The sequence below is a fragment of the Arachis ipaensis genome, chromosome B10, assembly GCF_059453495.1.
Source record: "Arachis ipaensis isolate K30076 ecotype BB chromosome B10, ASM5945349v1, whole genome shotgun sequence".
In the NCBI taxonomy this organism is placed as follows: Eukaryota; Viridiplantae; Streptophyta; class Magnoliopsida; order Fabales; family Fabaceae; genus Arachis; species Arachis ipaensis.
Window position 1 is genome coordinate 37550619 of NC_142435.1, and position 14884 is coordinate 37565502.

Sequence of the window (14884 nt, forward strand, 5' to 3'; positions counted from 1 at the left end):
CCTGTATGCCTAGAGAGCATCTTCTAATTTTCTGGCCCAATCCTTTCTTGTGCTCCCCACTGTTTTCTCTAAAATCCTCTTCAACTCCCTATTTGCAAGCTCTTCTTGGCCATTGGTCTGTGGGTGGTATGGTGTAGCTACTTTATGCATCACCCCATATTTGTGGAGTAGTTTCTCCATCTGTTTGTTGCAAAAATGACTACCACCATCACCGACAAGACCCTTAGGCACTCCATATCTAGTGAAAATATGATTCTTAAGGAATTAAAGGACAATTTGTGCATCACATGTGGTTGTTGCTATGGCTTCCACCCACTTTGAGACATACTCTACTGCCACAAGTATGTATTTGAAAGAATATGAGGGTGGAAAAGGGCCCATGTAATGGAGATAGAAGAAATGGCTAGCCCTGAACAGAGGAAGGAACAAAAAGAGAAAGAATACCTCAAACCTTTTGTGCCACAAGCACCATTCCCACAGAGACTCAAGGGATGTGAGGAAGACATGTCATATTCAAGATTCCTAAACATTTTTGCAACTCTCAGTGTCAACATCCCCTTCATCAAAATTCTTCAACAGATGCCAACATACATCAGGTGCATGAAAGAACTGTTGACCAAGAAAGGAAACTTAAAAGGGGGACAAATAGTGACAATGAACAAGAAATGAAGTGCCCTCATCAAGAAAGACATTGATGAGCGGATAATTTATACGCTTTTTGGCATTGTTTTTAGTATGTTTTTAGTAGAATCTAGTTACTTTTAGGGATGTTTTCATTAGTTTTTATGTTAAATTCACATTTCTGGACTTTACTATGAGTTTGTGTGTTTTTCTGTGATTTCAGGTATTTTCTGGCTGAAATTGAGGGACTTGAGCAAAAATCAGATTCAGAGGTTGAAGAAGGACTGCTGATGCTGTTGGATTCTGACCTCCCTATACTCAAAGTGGATTTTCTGGAGCTACAGAACTCAAAATGGCGCGTTTCTAATTGCGTTGGAAAGTAAACATCCAGGGCTTTCCAGAAATATATAATAGTCCATACTTTAGCCGAGTTTAGATGACATAAAAGGTCGTTGAACGCCAGTTCTACGCTGCTGTCTGGAGTTAAACGCCAGAAACACGTCACAAGCCAGAGTTGAACGCTAGAAATACGTTACAAACTGGCGTTCAACTCCAAGATTGACCTCTACACGTGTAACATTCAAGCTCAGCCCAAGCACACACCAAGTGGGCCGCGGAAGTGGATTTATGCATCAATTACTTACTTCTGTAAACCCTAGTGACTAGTTTAGTATAAATAGGACTTTTTACTATTGTATTAGACATCTTTGATCAGTTTTATGCTATCTTAGACTTTCATGGGGGCTGGCCATTCGGCCATGTCTAGACCATTATCACTTATGTATTTTCATACGGTAGAGTTTCTGCACTCCATAGATTAAGGTGTGGAGCTCTGCTGTTCCTCAAAGATTAATGCAAAGTACTACTGTTTTTCTATTCAATTCAACTTATTCCGCTTCTAAGATATTCATTCGCACTTCAACCTGAATGTGATGAACGTGACAATCATCATCATTCCCCCACGAATGCGTGCCTGATAACCACTTCCGTTCCACCTTAGATTGAATGAGTATCTCTTGGATCTCTTAATCAGAATCTTCGTGGTATAAGCTAGATTGATGGCGACATTCATGAGAGTCCGAAAAGTCTAAACCTTGTGTGTGGTATTCCGAGTAGGACTCTGGGATTGAATGACTGTGACGAACTTCGAACTCGCGAGTGCTGGGCGTAGTGACAGACGCAAAAGGAGGGTGAATCCTATTTCAGCATGATCGAGAACCTCAGATGATTAGCCGTGCTGTGACAGAGCATTTGGACCATTTTCACAAGAGGATAGGATGCAGCCATTGGCAAGGGTGATGCCTCCAGACGATTAGCCATGCAGTGACAGCGCATCGGACCATTTTCCAGAGAGGATTAAAAGTAGCCATTGACAACGGTGATGTCCTTACATACAGCCAGCCATGGAAAGGAGTAAGACTGATTGGATGAAGACAGCGGGAAAGCAGAGATTTAGAGGAACGAAAGCATCTCTATACGCTTATCTGAAATTCTCACCAATGAATTACATAAGTGTTTCTATCCTTATTTTCTATCTATTTATTATTTATGTTCGAAAACTCCATAACTATTTTATATCCGCCTGACTGAAGATTTACAAGGTGACCATAGCTTGCTTCATACCAACAATCTCGGTGGGATCGACCCTTACTCACGTAAGGTTTATTACTTGGACGACCCAGTGCACTTGCTGGTTAGTTGTATCGAAGTTTTGAATGAAAAACGATTTATTAAGACGTGCGTACAGAGTTTCTGGCGCAGTTGCCTGAGATCACAATTTCGTGCACCAAGTTTTTGGTGCTGTTGCCGTGGATTGTTCGAGTTTGGACAACTGACGGTTCATCTTGTTGCTCAGATTAGGTAATTTTCTTTTTGTTTTCTTTTCAAAAATTTTTCAAAAACCTTTTAAAAATTTCTCATCTGTTTTCGAAAATAAATAAATAAATAAATCTTTTCAAAAATATATTTTTCTTCAGAATTTTTAAGAATGAATTCTAGAGTTTCATGAAGCTTCTTGAAGCCTGGCTGGCTGTAAAGCCATGTCTAATTCTTTTGGATAGGGGCTTCCAGCCATCAGTATAGAGGCAAGTTAATTTGATAAGTAATGAGCAGTATATTCTGATGTTACATGCTAAAGCTTGACTGGCTATTAAGTCATGTCTAACCCTCAGATTGGAGCTTTAGACTAACATGACAAGATTCCTGGAATTCATATTAAAAATTTTGGAATCCTTATTTTTCTTTTCCAATCAATTTTCGAAAAATACCAAAAAAATTAGAAAATCAAAAAAATCAAAAATATTTCATGTTTCTTGTTTGAGTCTTGAGTCAAGTTGAAAGTTTGGTGTCAATTGCATATTCATCTTGCATTTTTCGAAAAATTCATGCATTCATAGTGTTCTTCATGATCTTCAAGCTGTTCTTGGTAAATCTTCTTGTTTGATCTTGATGTTTTCTTGTTTTGTGTCTTTTCTTGTTTTTCATATGCATTTTTGCATTCATAGTGTTTGAACATGAAAGATTTCTAAGTTTGGTGTCTTGCATGTTTTCTTTGCATATAAAATTTTCAAAAATAAGTTCTTGATGTTTATCTTGACATTCATAGCATTCTTGCATGCATTCATTGTTTTGATCCAAAATCTTCATGTATTGCATCATTTTCATGTTTTTCTCTCTCATCATTAAAAAATTCAAAAATCAAAAAAATATCTTTCCCTTTTTCTCTCTTAAAATTTCGAAAATTAGATTTGACTTTTTCAAAACTTTTTAAAATTTAGTTGTTTCTTATGAGTCAAATCAAATTTTCAATTTAAAAATCTTATCTTTTTCAAAATCTTTTTCAAAAATCAAATCTTTTTCATTTTTCTTATTTATTTTCGAAAATTTTAAAAATATTTTTTTAAAAAATCTTTTTCTTATTTTTATCACATAATTTTCGAAAATAACATCATCAATTAATGTTTTGATTCAAAAATTTCAAGTTTGTTACTTAATTAGTAAGAAAGATTCAAACTTTAAGTTCTAGAATCATATTTTATGATTTCTTGTGAATCAAGTCATTTATTGTGATTTTAAAAATCAAATCTTTTTCAAAACTAATTTCAATCATATCTTTTCAAAAATATCTTTTCTAACTTCTTATCTTCTTATCTTTTCAAAAATTGATTTTCAAAATTTGTTTCAACTAACTAACTAACTTTTTGTTTGTTTCTTATCTTTTTCAAAACTACCTAACTAACTCTCTCTCTCTCTCTAATTTTCGAAAATATCTTCCCTCTTTTTCAAAATTTCTTTTTAATTAACTAATTATTTTAATTTTTTATTTTAATTTTCAAAAAATTACTAACCTTTTTCAAAAACTATTTTCGAAAATCACTAACTCTTTTTCAAAAATTATTTTCGAAAATTCTCTCTCTCTTATCTCCTTCTATTTATTTATTCATCTACTAACACTTCATCTCACCCAAATTCGAACCCCCTCTTCCATCTGTGTTCGAATTTTTTCTTCTTCTTTTCTTCTACTCACACAGGGATCTCTATATTGTGGTAAAAAGGACCCTATTATTATTATTTTTCTGTCCCTCTTTTTCATATGAGAAGGAGCAAGGACAAGAACATTCTTGTTGAAGCAGATCCAGAACCTGAAAGGACTCTAAAGAGGAAACTAACAGAAGCTAAATTACAACAATCCAGCAAGCATCTTTCAGAAATTTTCGAACAAGAAGAAGAGATGGCAGCCGAAAATAATAATAATGCAAGGAGGATGCTTGGTGACTTTACTGCACCTAATTCCAATTTACATGGAAGAAGCATCTCCATCCCTACCATTGGAGCAAACAATTTTGAGCTGAAACCTCAGCTAGTTTCTCTGATGCAGCAGAACTGCAAGTTTCATGGACTTCCATCTGAAGATCCTTTTCAGTTTTTAACTGAATTCTTGTAGATCTGTGATACTGTTAAGACTAATGGAGTAGATCCTGAAGTCTACAGGCTCATGCTTTTCCCTTTTGCTGTAAGAGACAGAGCTAGAATATGGTTGGACTCTCAACCTAAGGATAGCTTGAACTCTTGGGATAAGCTGGTCAAGGCTTTCTTAGCCAAGTTCTTTCCTCCTCAAAAGCTGAGTAAGCTTAGAGTGGATGTTCAGACCTTCAGACAGAAAGAAGGTGAATCCCTCTATGAAGCTTGGGAGAGATACAAAGAACTGACCAAAAAGTATCCTTCTGACATGCTTTTAGAATGGACCGTCCTGGACATATTCTATGATGGTCTGTCTGAATTAGCTAAAATGTCATTGGATACCTCTGCAGGTGGATCCATTCACTTAAAGAAAACACCTGCAGAAGCTCAAGAACTCATTAACATGGTTGCTAATAACCAGTTCATGTACACTTATGAGAGGAATCCTGTGAGTAATGGGACGCCTATGAAGAAGGGAGTTCTTGAAATTGATACTCTGAATGCCATATTGACTCAGAATAAAATATTTACTCAGCAAGTCAATATGATTTCTCAGAGTCTGAATGGAATGCAAGCTGCATCCAACAGTACTCAAGAGGCATCTTCTGAAGAAGAAGCTTATGATCCTGAAAACCCTGCAATAGCAGAGGTGAATTACATGGGTGAACTTTATGGAAACACCTATAACCCCTTATGGAGAAATCACCCAACACTACAAGAAAAACACCCATTCAGGTACACTTAAAAAGTGTAGCCAAAAGTGAAAAAAAATGATGCCTTAGGCTACGGCTACACTTTTTGGGCTACGGCTACGCTTTTCGGGGTGATTCCTATTCAGCCGTTGCCTATTCTCAAAGGCTACGCTTTTCTGCACCAAGGGCTACGCTTTTGACGTTTGGGAATAGGCTACGCTTTTCAAGTGATGCTGTCCAGGACCAAAGGCTACGCTTTTCAGCTTTCATTTTTCCAGAATAGGCTACGCTTTTCAACGCTACTGCATCACCTGTAAAGCGTAGCCACATTGTATACCATGGCTACCGTTTATAAGTGTAGCCTTAGGTCCCTCTTTTTTTTTGTATACTATAGCTACTGTATATAAGTGTAGCCTTAGGTCCCTCATTGTTTTTTTTTATTTTCAATATATATATATATATTATTTTTTTATAAAACCTAATATTTAATAATATAATTATATATATAATCCGATATTTTTAATTAAATTATTAAAATATTATAAAATAAAAATAAATACATAATAATACAATCCAATATTCTTGAAATAATAAAAATTATCCTTAAACAAAATTTAGGTTGCCATAATAAATTAGCAGTCATAAGATCTTCTATTTGGGAATAATACAAATTATTTCTCTAAAAATAAAATTTATTTCTCTAAAAATAAATTACTTCAAAATCAATTGCACATGTACAGGGCGAAGAGGTTGTCTTTCTTTTTGTAGATCAGATGTTGGTACTGCCTGCTCTGATTGAGGCCTGGCTGACTGACTTTGGCGCATTTCCTTGTTTGAGAGTATGCTTCTAATAATCCTTGCACTACTTTCATGCCTCTGATTCTGCTTCCGAGGTGTTGAGCCAACAATTGTTTTGGCTGAAGATGTTACATTATTCTACTCTAATAAACTATCTAAATCAAACCCCTGCACAATAAGAAACCCAACAAAATATGAAGTGATAGCATGATCATACATGACAAGTCCATAAATCACAATAAAAGGAACCAACGAACAATCCATGCCAGAACTTATAGTGGATTCCTGATTCATCACATTCCATATCATGATCAATAAGGCAGCATATTATTTCATGAGCCACTAAGGTTACATTGAAACCAACATTTATCAACAACTCCAACTAGTAAAAGGATGATTTAAGGATACTATCATCCACGAGAACATTCAAATAGAATGAATCAATTAAATTAATTAAAATTCTAGTCACTTCTAGAGATAGCTATTTATGATGTTGGTCTATGTCAAATTTTTCTTATGGATTTGATCTAATTTCCTAAATACAAGTGAAATCAGTCCCTCTCATCATCTTAAATATAAATCAACTTCATACTTATGAGTTATGATTTGAAATATAAGTACTTATCTGTATGTGAAACTGTAATAGTGACTAATTTTACTTAATTTTGATAAGTTTTATACCAAAACGATCTGAAATAGGATGATGTAAATACCATGATAAATCCTGTCTCTTCAGGGTCTAGTTCTTCCATGATCAAAGCTGCATATTCTTTAGCCTGCTGCTGTATGTTTGAGAGTTTGTTTGTTGTGGCACTAAGCCAGATGATCTGAAAACAGAATTGATCATTTGTGATCAAGGAAACTCCTATTCTCATGGGAACAAAATGCAAAGCTAGGAAAGGAAAAAAGGTTGCCGATAAAAACTACTTCACTATCTTCATTCTAATTTTTCTGTTGATGAATTCAAAAAGAAAATTCATATAAACCTCTTTAATTTCTTCCTCGGTGATTCTTCCATCTGCATCTTTATCAACCCTGCATTATTCCAAATGAAGGTTAACATACTTAATGGTGGGAATTAAAGAAAATACCAACCAATTTATTTTTCTAGTTCTAAAATTAAGTAAAGAGGTAATGAATTAGTTACATGTCAAAGACGGTTCTGAGCCTGGAATCAAAACTCTGGTCAGAAATCTGGTCCCAAAAGTCCTTCAATTGAGCCTTGTTAATTGAATCCCCATGAATATCCCTCCTCCTAGCCACAAATCAAAAAGTACACCAGCATGCCTCAGATTCCTTGCTCATCCCCACATACAAACAACTCAACAAATTCGAACCATAGTTATCCAAACACTTCCTAAAAGAAAACTACTCAGAACAAGTCCTTATTTCACTCACTCACACACACATACACACAAACAATTTCACAAACACTTAGAAAGAAAAAACAAAAAAATAGTGCAAATTTGTTATGAACTCTTCAATTTCAATTATTACCTATACATTTTCCAAAGAGAGAACGATGAAGTCATCCATCAGTTGAAGTAGTAAGAACATCAAAGTGCTTCTCTACTTCATGTCACCCTGCACCGCAAAAAAATAAGCATGATTACAAGAAAGGCTTCAAGCTGGTATCCATTTACATAGAATCAGCTTCATAATCCATAATGCATTACAATTTCTAAGATTTACATCAAAATCAAAGTTCATATTCTTTCTGCAACAGCACCGCAAATAGAAGTCTTTTACAAAAAATAGCACAACTCGAATTTTATTATTTTTCTTGGAACAATTATATTAAATCAAACGTAGTAGAAACACACCAGACAAGAAGAAACACCGGGCCATTCAATGGCTTTGCAAGCATCAAAATACTCATTTCATTTGTGTCCCAATCCAAACCCAGTTTTACGACTCGCTGTGAAATACCAAGAAAATGCTCATTTTCATTTGTGTCTGAATCAAAACCTAATAATGTGAAATATTCTTAATAAAATGTCTAAAACTACTATTTTTCAGGTTATAATATTGAAATTGAAGGAAGTAAAATCTTATCACCGATAGTTGACCATCGCATCCCTTGAAGACCCACACTAGGAGGGCATGAACCCAATGAAAACTCCTGCAGCTCGACTCTTTCCCTAAATTTTTATAATTGGCATCGAGTTAATTGGCTTCTTATAGTGCATAATTTGCATCATATCATATTTTAATGTAATTACTTCACACAACAGTATATAAAATACAGTATGATGCATCTGAGAACAAATAAACAACTTACCTAGCCTTTGCCATATCTTCCTCAAGGCATCTCACACACTCTGCAGCTTTTTCCAAGGACTTCTTAGCCACTTCCTTTGATAATGAAAATAATATATATTACAAACCTTCAATACAGAAAACTCAGGAATAAAAACTTAAACTTAATTAAGTTTTAGTCGTTGAGATGATAAAAAAAAAAATCATATAAAGTGGGACATTGATTTATATACTGTATACAAGGATAACTAGAGAAGCAGAAGGCTAAACTCCCCATGCAGAACTAACAAAAGCTAATATCGTGAACTATAAATAGTTAAATGGGCTTGTTCACATTTCAACTTTCAAGCTCAAAGGGTTTATGCATGAGAGGACATCATATATGTTCTTAATGAACATTTGGGAGAGTGGGTTCAAAACAGAAATATGGAATTGAAACATTGTTTCCGAGAGTCAAAACATCTACTTTACCTGTGAACTATCAATTAAAGCAGCAAGGTCATTTCTACCAACATCTTTGACAACTGAAAGATATGCAAAGAGCATTCAATTAACAATACTTATAGTAGTTGCGTCTAAAAAGTAATGTAAAATGCTTATAGTTTTCTTAGGATACCATTCAATTAACTTTGGCTCTTATCCACACTACACTCTTACTTTCAAAATATTCACTTGACAATTGCAAGTTTTCTGTGTTACCATTTCATACAAAATTACCGCTTCACTTGAAGTGTTTTATTGACAACACCACCCATTATTAGAAAGGATATTTGAAAAAGAAAAAAAATTTAACATAGGGCCTTTTCTACACCACTTGACAACCTCAAAGTTGTGCATTTCAAATTCAAAAGTTTTGGGTGTAAAGTGCATGTGAGCTTAAAGTTCAGAGAGGTTAAATTACTTTTTTTACTAAAAATAAAGAAAATTTACTATTCTAGGAATACCCGAGAAATGGGTATATCAGTACAAATACAATATCGATATGACAACCATTTTACATTCTTTGTGCCAACATTCTCAAAGCAATATAAACACATGAAAGGAAGATTATACAGGACTTACTGCTAAGCTTGAACAAACATAGTCTGTAAGTGCAAAATCATAAAGCAAATGCAAAATAAAAAAGAAAACCCTTAACATAGTAAGAAGCAAAAATTACAAAAGATTGTAGAACTCCAAAAATCAGAACAACACCCTCAAAAAAACTGCAAAACCAGAAAATTCATACACACCAGAAAAAAGTGTGGCTGAATAGGTATTTTTCTTGTAGTGATTTAACATAAATTTTAGGGGCTAAATCATGATATGACAAAGTTAACAGCTTCCCAATACTAACACAAAACAATTGATTATAAATTCAAAGCCACTAAACTTGTCCTATTACCTTGTTCCCATGACTTTCAGCAGTATCACTTTCATCACTCCCTCAAAAACCAATTTGAAGCACCAAAGCAATTCCCAATTTTCTGGCTTCTATCTGCATAAGATTGAATAAGTTAACAGCACTTGACTAGGCTCAAACTCAGATAACTATTAGTGTATTGAGATCTGCTTACCTCCTATTCCTCATACAACTTCTAATTCACACTCTATTATTACAAGATCAGAATCAGGAAACCAAAAACCAAGAACCTTTACTGTTTCTATTACCTGGGAGAGGTACTTTTCAACTAAGGTAATTAGCCATAGTTTAAAGAAATTTAACATTCAGTTATAATTTACAAGAAGCCTTAGACCAAGAAGCCCATGCTATGCTTTCAATTAGTGAACTGTGGAGTGATGAGCGGATAATTTATACGCTTTTTGACGTTATTTTTAGTATGTTTTTAGTAGGATCTAGTTACTTTTAGGGATGTTTTCATTAGTTTTTATGTTAAATTCACATTTCTGGACTTTACTATGAGGTTGTGTGTTTTTCTGTGATTTCAGGTATTTTCTGGCTGAAATTGAGGGACTTGAGCAAAAATCAGATTCAGAGGTTGAAGAAGGACTGCTGATGCTGTTGGATTCTGACCTCCCTGCACTAAAAGTGGATTTTCCGGAGCTACAGAACTCGAAATGGCGCGCTTCCAATTGCGTTGGAAAGTAGACATCCAGGGCTTTCCAAAAATATATAATAGTCCATACTTTGGCTAAGAATAGATGACGTAAACTGGCGTTCAACGCCAGCTCTCTGCCCAAATCTGGCGTCCAGCGCCAGAAAAGGAGCCAAAACCAGAGTTGAACGCCCAAACTGGCACAAAAACTGGCGTTCAACTCCAAGAAGGACCTCTACACGTGCAACACTCAAGCTCAGCCCAAACACACACCAAGTGGGCCTCGGAAGTGGATTTATGCATCAATTACTTACTCATGTAAACCCTAGTAGCTAGTTTATTATAAATAGGACATTTTACTAGTCTTTTTGACTATCTTTGATCAGTTGTATGCTATCTTAGATCACGTTTGAGGGCTGGCCTCTCGGCCATGCCTGGACTTTTCACTTATGTATTTTCAACGGTAGAGTTTCTACACTCCATAGATTAAGGTGTGGAGCTCTGCTGTTCCTCAAAGATTAATGCAAAGTACTACTGTTTTCTATTCAATTCATCTTATTTTGCTTCTAAGATATCCATTCGCACCCAAGAACGTGATGAAGGTGATGATTATGTGTGACGCTCATCACCATTCTCCACTATGAACACGTGCCTGACAAACACTTCCGTTCTACATGAAATAAGCTAGAATGAATATCTCTTAGATCTCCTAACCAGAATCTTCGTGGTGTAAGCTAGAATGATGGCGGCATTCAAGAGAATCTGGAAGGTCTAAACCTTGTCTGTGGTATTCTGAGTAGGATTCAATGAATGAATGACTGTGACGGGCTCCAAACTCGCGATTGCAGGGCGTTAGTGACAGACGCAAAAGGATAGTAAATCCTATTCCAGCATGATCGAGAACCGACAGATGAATAGCCATGCCGTGACAGGGTGCGTGAGCATATTATTCACTGAGAGGATAAGATGAAGCCATTGACAAGGGTGATGCCTCCAGACGATTAGCCGTGCCGTGACAGGGCATTAGATCATTTTCCCGAGAGATTACCGAAAGTAGCCATTGACAGTGGTGATGTATCACATAAAGCCAGCCATGGAAAGGAGTAAGACTGATTGGATGAAGATAGCAGGAAAGCAGAGGTTCAGAGGAACGAAAAGCATCTCCATTCGCTTATCTGAAATTCCTACCAATGATTTACATAAGTACCTCTATCCCTATTCTATTATTTATTATTCGAAAACACCATTATCAATTTATATCTGCCTAACTGAGATTTGCAAGGTGACCATAGCTTGCTTCATACCAACAATCTCCGTGGATTCGACCCTTACTCACGTAAGGTATTACTTGGACGACCCAGTGCACTTGCTGGTCAGTTACACGGAGTTGTGAACCGTGGTCTTGGCATCATGTTTTTGGCGCCATTACCAGGGAAAGAAAGAGCGATGAATTTTACATAATTAAAGTGTAATCACGATTCCGCGTACCAAGTTTTTGGCGCCGTTGCCGGGGATTGTTCGAGTATGGACAACTGACGGTTCATCCTGTTGCTCAGATTAGGTAATTTTCTTTTTATTTTATTTTCAAAAATTTTTCAAAAATATTTCTAAAATTTTCTCATCTGTTTTCGAAAATAATATAAAAATGTTTTCAAAAAATTTTATTCAAAATTTTTAAAGAATGAATTCTAGTGTTTCATGAAGCATGTGAAGCCTGGCTGGCTGTAAAGCCATGTCTAATTCCTTTGGGAATGAGTATGTCAGGCGTGTCATGTCTGAATTACATGCTGAAGCTTGGCTGGCCATTGGCCATGTCTAGTGTTTTGGACCGGAGCTTTCATTGAAAGCTTGGCTGGCTCATGAGCCATGTCTAATTCCTGGACTGAAGCTTTAGACTAAACATGGCAAGATTCCTAGAATTCATGTTAAAAATTTTGGAATCCTTATTTTTTCTTTTTCATATAATTTTCGAAATAAAAATCCAAAAAAATTAGAAAATCATAAAAATCAAAAATATTTTTTGTGTTTCTTGTTTGAGTCATGAGTCATGTTATAAGTTTGGTGTCAATTGCATGTGCATCTTGCATTTTTTCGAAAATTCCATGCATTCATAGTGTTCTTCATGATCTTCAAGTTGTTCTTGGTAAGTCTTCTTGTTTGATCTTTGCATTTGCATGTTTTGTGTCTTTTCTTGTTTTTCATATGCATTCTTGAATTCTTAGTGTCTAAGCATTAAAGAATTCTAAGTTTGGTGTCTTGCATGTTTTCTTTGTATTAAAAATTTTTCAAAAATATGTTCTTGATGTTCATCATAATCTTCATAGTGTTCTTGGTGTTCATCTTGACATTCATAGCATTCTTGCATGCATTCATTGTTTTGATCCATAACTTTCATGCATTGCATCATTTTTCTTATTTTTCTCTCTCATCATAAAAATTCAAAAATCAAAAAAAATATCTTTCCCCTTTTCTCTCTCATAAATTCGAAAATTAGATTTGACGTTTTCAAAAATTTTTAAAATCTAGTTGTTTTTTTTTATGAGTCAAATCAAATTTTCATTTTAAAAATCCTATCTTTTTCAAAAATCAAATCTTTTTTATTTTTCTTAGTTATTTTCGAAAATTCTAAAAATATTTTTCAAAAATTTTTTTCTTATTTTTATATCAAATTTTCAAAAATAACAATAACAATTAATGTTTTGATTCAAAAATTTCAAGTTTGTTACTTGCTTGTTAAGAAAGATTCAAACTTTAAGTTCTAGAATCATATCTTGTGATTTCTTGTGAATCAAGTCATTAATTGTGATTTTTAAAAATCAAATCTTTTTCAAAACTAATTTCAATCATATCTTTTCAAAAATATCTTCTTATCTTATCTTTTTCAAAATTTGATTTCAAAATATCTTTTCTAACTTCTTATCTCCTTCTCTTTTCAAAATTGATTTTCAAATTTGTTTCAACTAACTAACTAACTTTTTGTTTGTTTCTTATCTTTTTCAAAACTACCTAACTAACTCTTTCTCTCTCTAATTTTCGAAAATATCTCCCTCTTTTTCAAAATTTCTTTTTAATTAACTAATTATTTTATTTTTTATTTGAATTTTCGAAAAACTACTAACCTTTTTCAAAAACAATTTTCGAAAATCACTAACTCTTTTTCAAAAATTATTTTCAAAAATTCTCCCTCTCATCTCCTTCTATTTATTTATTCATCTACTAACACTCCTCTTCATCTCACATCTCTGCCCTTATCATCAACTTTGTGTTTGGATTATCTATTCTTTTCTTCTACTCACACAGGGACCTCTATACTGTGGTATAAAGGATCCCTATTATTAACATTATTATTTTTCTGTGCCCTCTTCTTTGTCATATAAGCAGGAGCAAGGACAAGAACATTCTTGTTGAAGCAGATCCAGAACCTGAAAGGACTCTGAAAAGGAAATTAAGAGAAGCTAAACTACAACAATCCAAAGATAACCTTTCAGAAATTTTTGAACAGGAAGAGGAGATGGAAGCCGAAAATAATAATAATGCAAGGAGGATGCTTGGTGACTTTACTGCACCTAATTCCAATTTACATGGAAGAAGCATCTCCATCCCCACCATTAGAGCAAACAATTTTGAGCTGAAACCTCAGCTAGTTTCTCTGATGCAGTAGAACTGCAAGTTTCATGGACTTCCATCTGAAGATCCTTTTCAGTTCTTAACTGAATTCTTGCAGATCTGTGATACTGTTAAGACTAATGGAGTAAATCTTGAAGTCTACAGGCTCATGCTTTTCCCATTTGCTGTAAGAGACAGAGCTAGAATATGGTTGGACTCTCAACCTAAGGATAGCCTGAACTCTTGGGATAAGCTGATCACGGCTTTCTTAGCCAAGTTCTTTCCTCCTCAAAAGCTGAGCAAGCTTAGAGTGGATGTTCAAACTTTCAAACAAAAAGATGGTGAATCCCTCTATGAAGCTTGGGAAAGATACAAGCAGCTGACCAAAAAGTGTCCTTCTGACATGCTTTCAGAATGGACCATCCTGGATATATTCTATGATGGTTTATCTGAGTTATCAAAGATGTCATTAGATACTTCTGCAGGTGGATCCATTCACCTAAAGAAAACGCCTGCAGAAGCTCAAGAACTCATTGACATGGTTGCTAACAACCAGTTCATGTACACTTCTGAGAGGAATCCTGTGAGTAATGGGATGCCTATGAAGAAGGGAGTTCTTGAAATTGATACTCTGAATGCCATATTGGCTCAGAACAAAATATTGACTCAGCAAGTCAATATGATTTCTCAGAGTCTGAATGGCATGCAAGCTGCATCCAACAGTACTCAAGAGGCATCTTCTGAAGAAGAAGCTTATGATCCTGAGAACCCTGCAATAGCAGAGGTAAATTATTTAGGTGAACCTTATGGAAACACTTATAACTCATCATGGAGAAATCATCCAAATTTCTCATGGAAGGATCAAAAGCCTCAACAAGGCTTTAATAATAGTGGAAGAAATAGGTTTAACAA

The 14884-nt window shown here is 34.8% G+C and overlaps 2 non-coding genes across 2 annotated transcripts; both read right to left on the minus strand.

The window, feature by feature from the left end:
• Positions 1 to 4747: 4747 nt before the first annotated feature.
• Positions 4748 to 4855, minus strand: LOC148579719 (small nucleolar RNA R71). The gene has a single exon (XR_015895940.1). It is a non-coding gene; the product is annotated as a small nucleolar RNA R71 (small nucleolar RNA).
• Positions 4856 to 14273: 9418 nt separating this feature from the next.
• LOC148579720 (small nucleolar RNA R71) lies at positions 14274 to 14381 on the minus strand. The gene has a single exon (XR_015894981.1). It is a non-coding gene; the product is annotated as a small nucleolar RNA R71 (small nucleolar RNA).
• Positions 14382 to 14884: the final 503 nt, after the last annotated feature.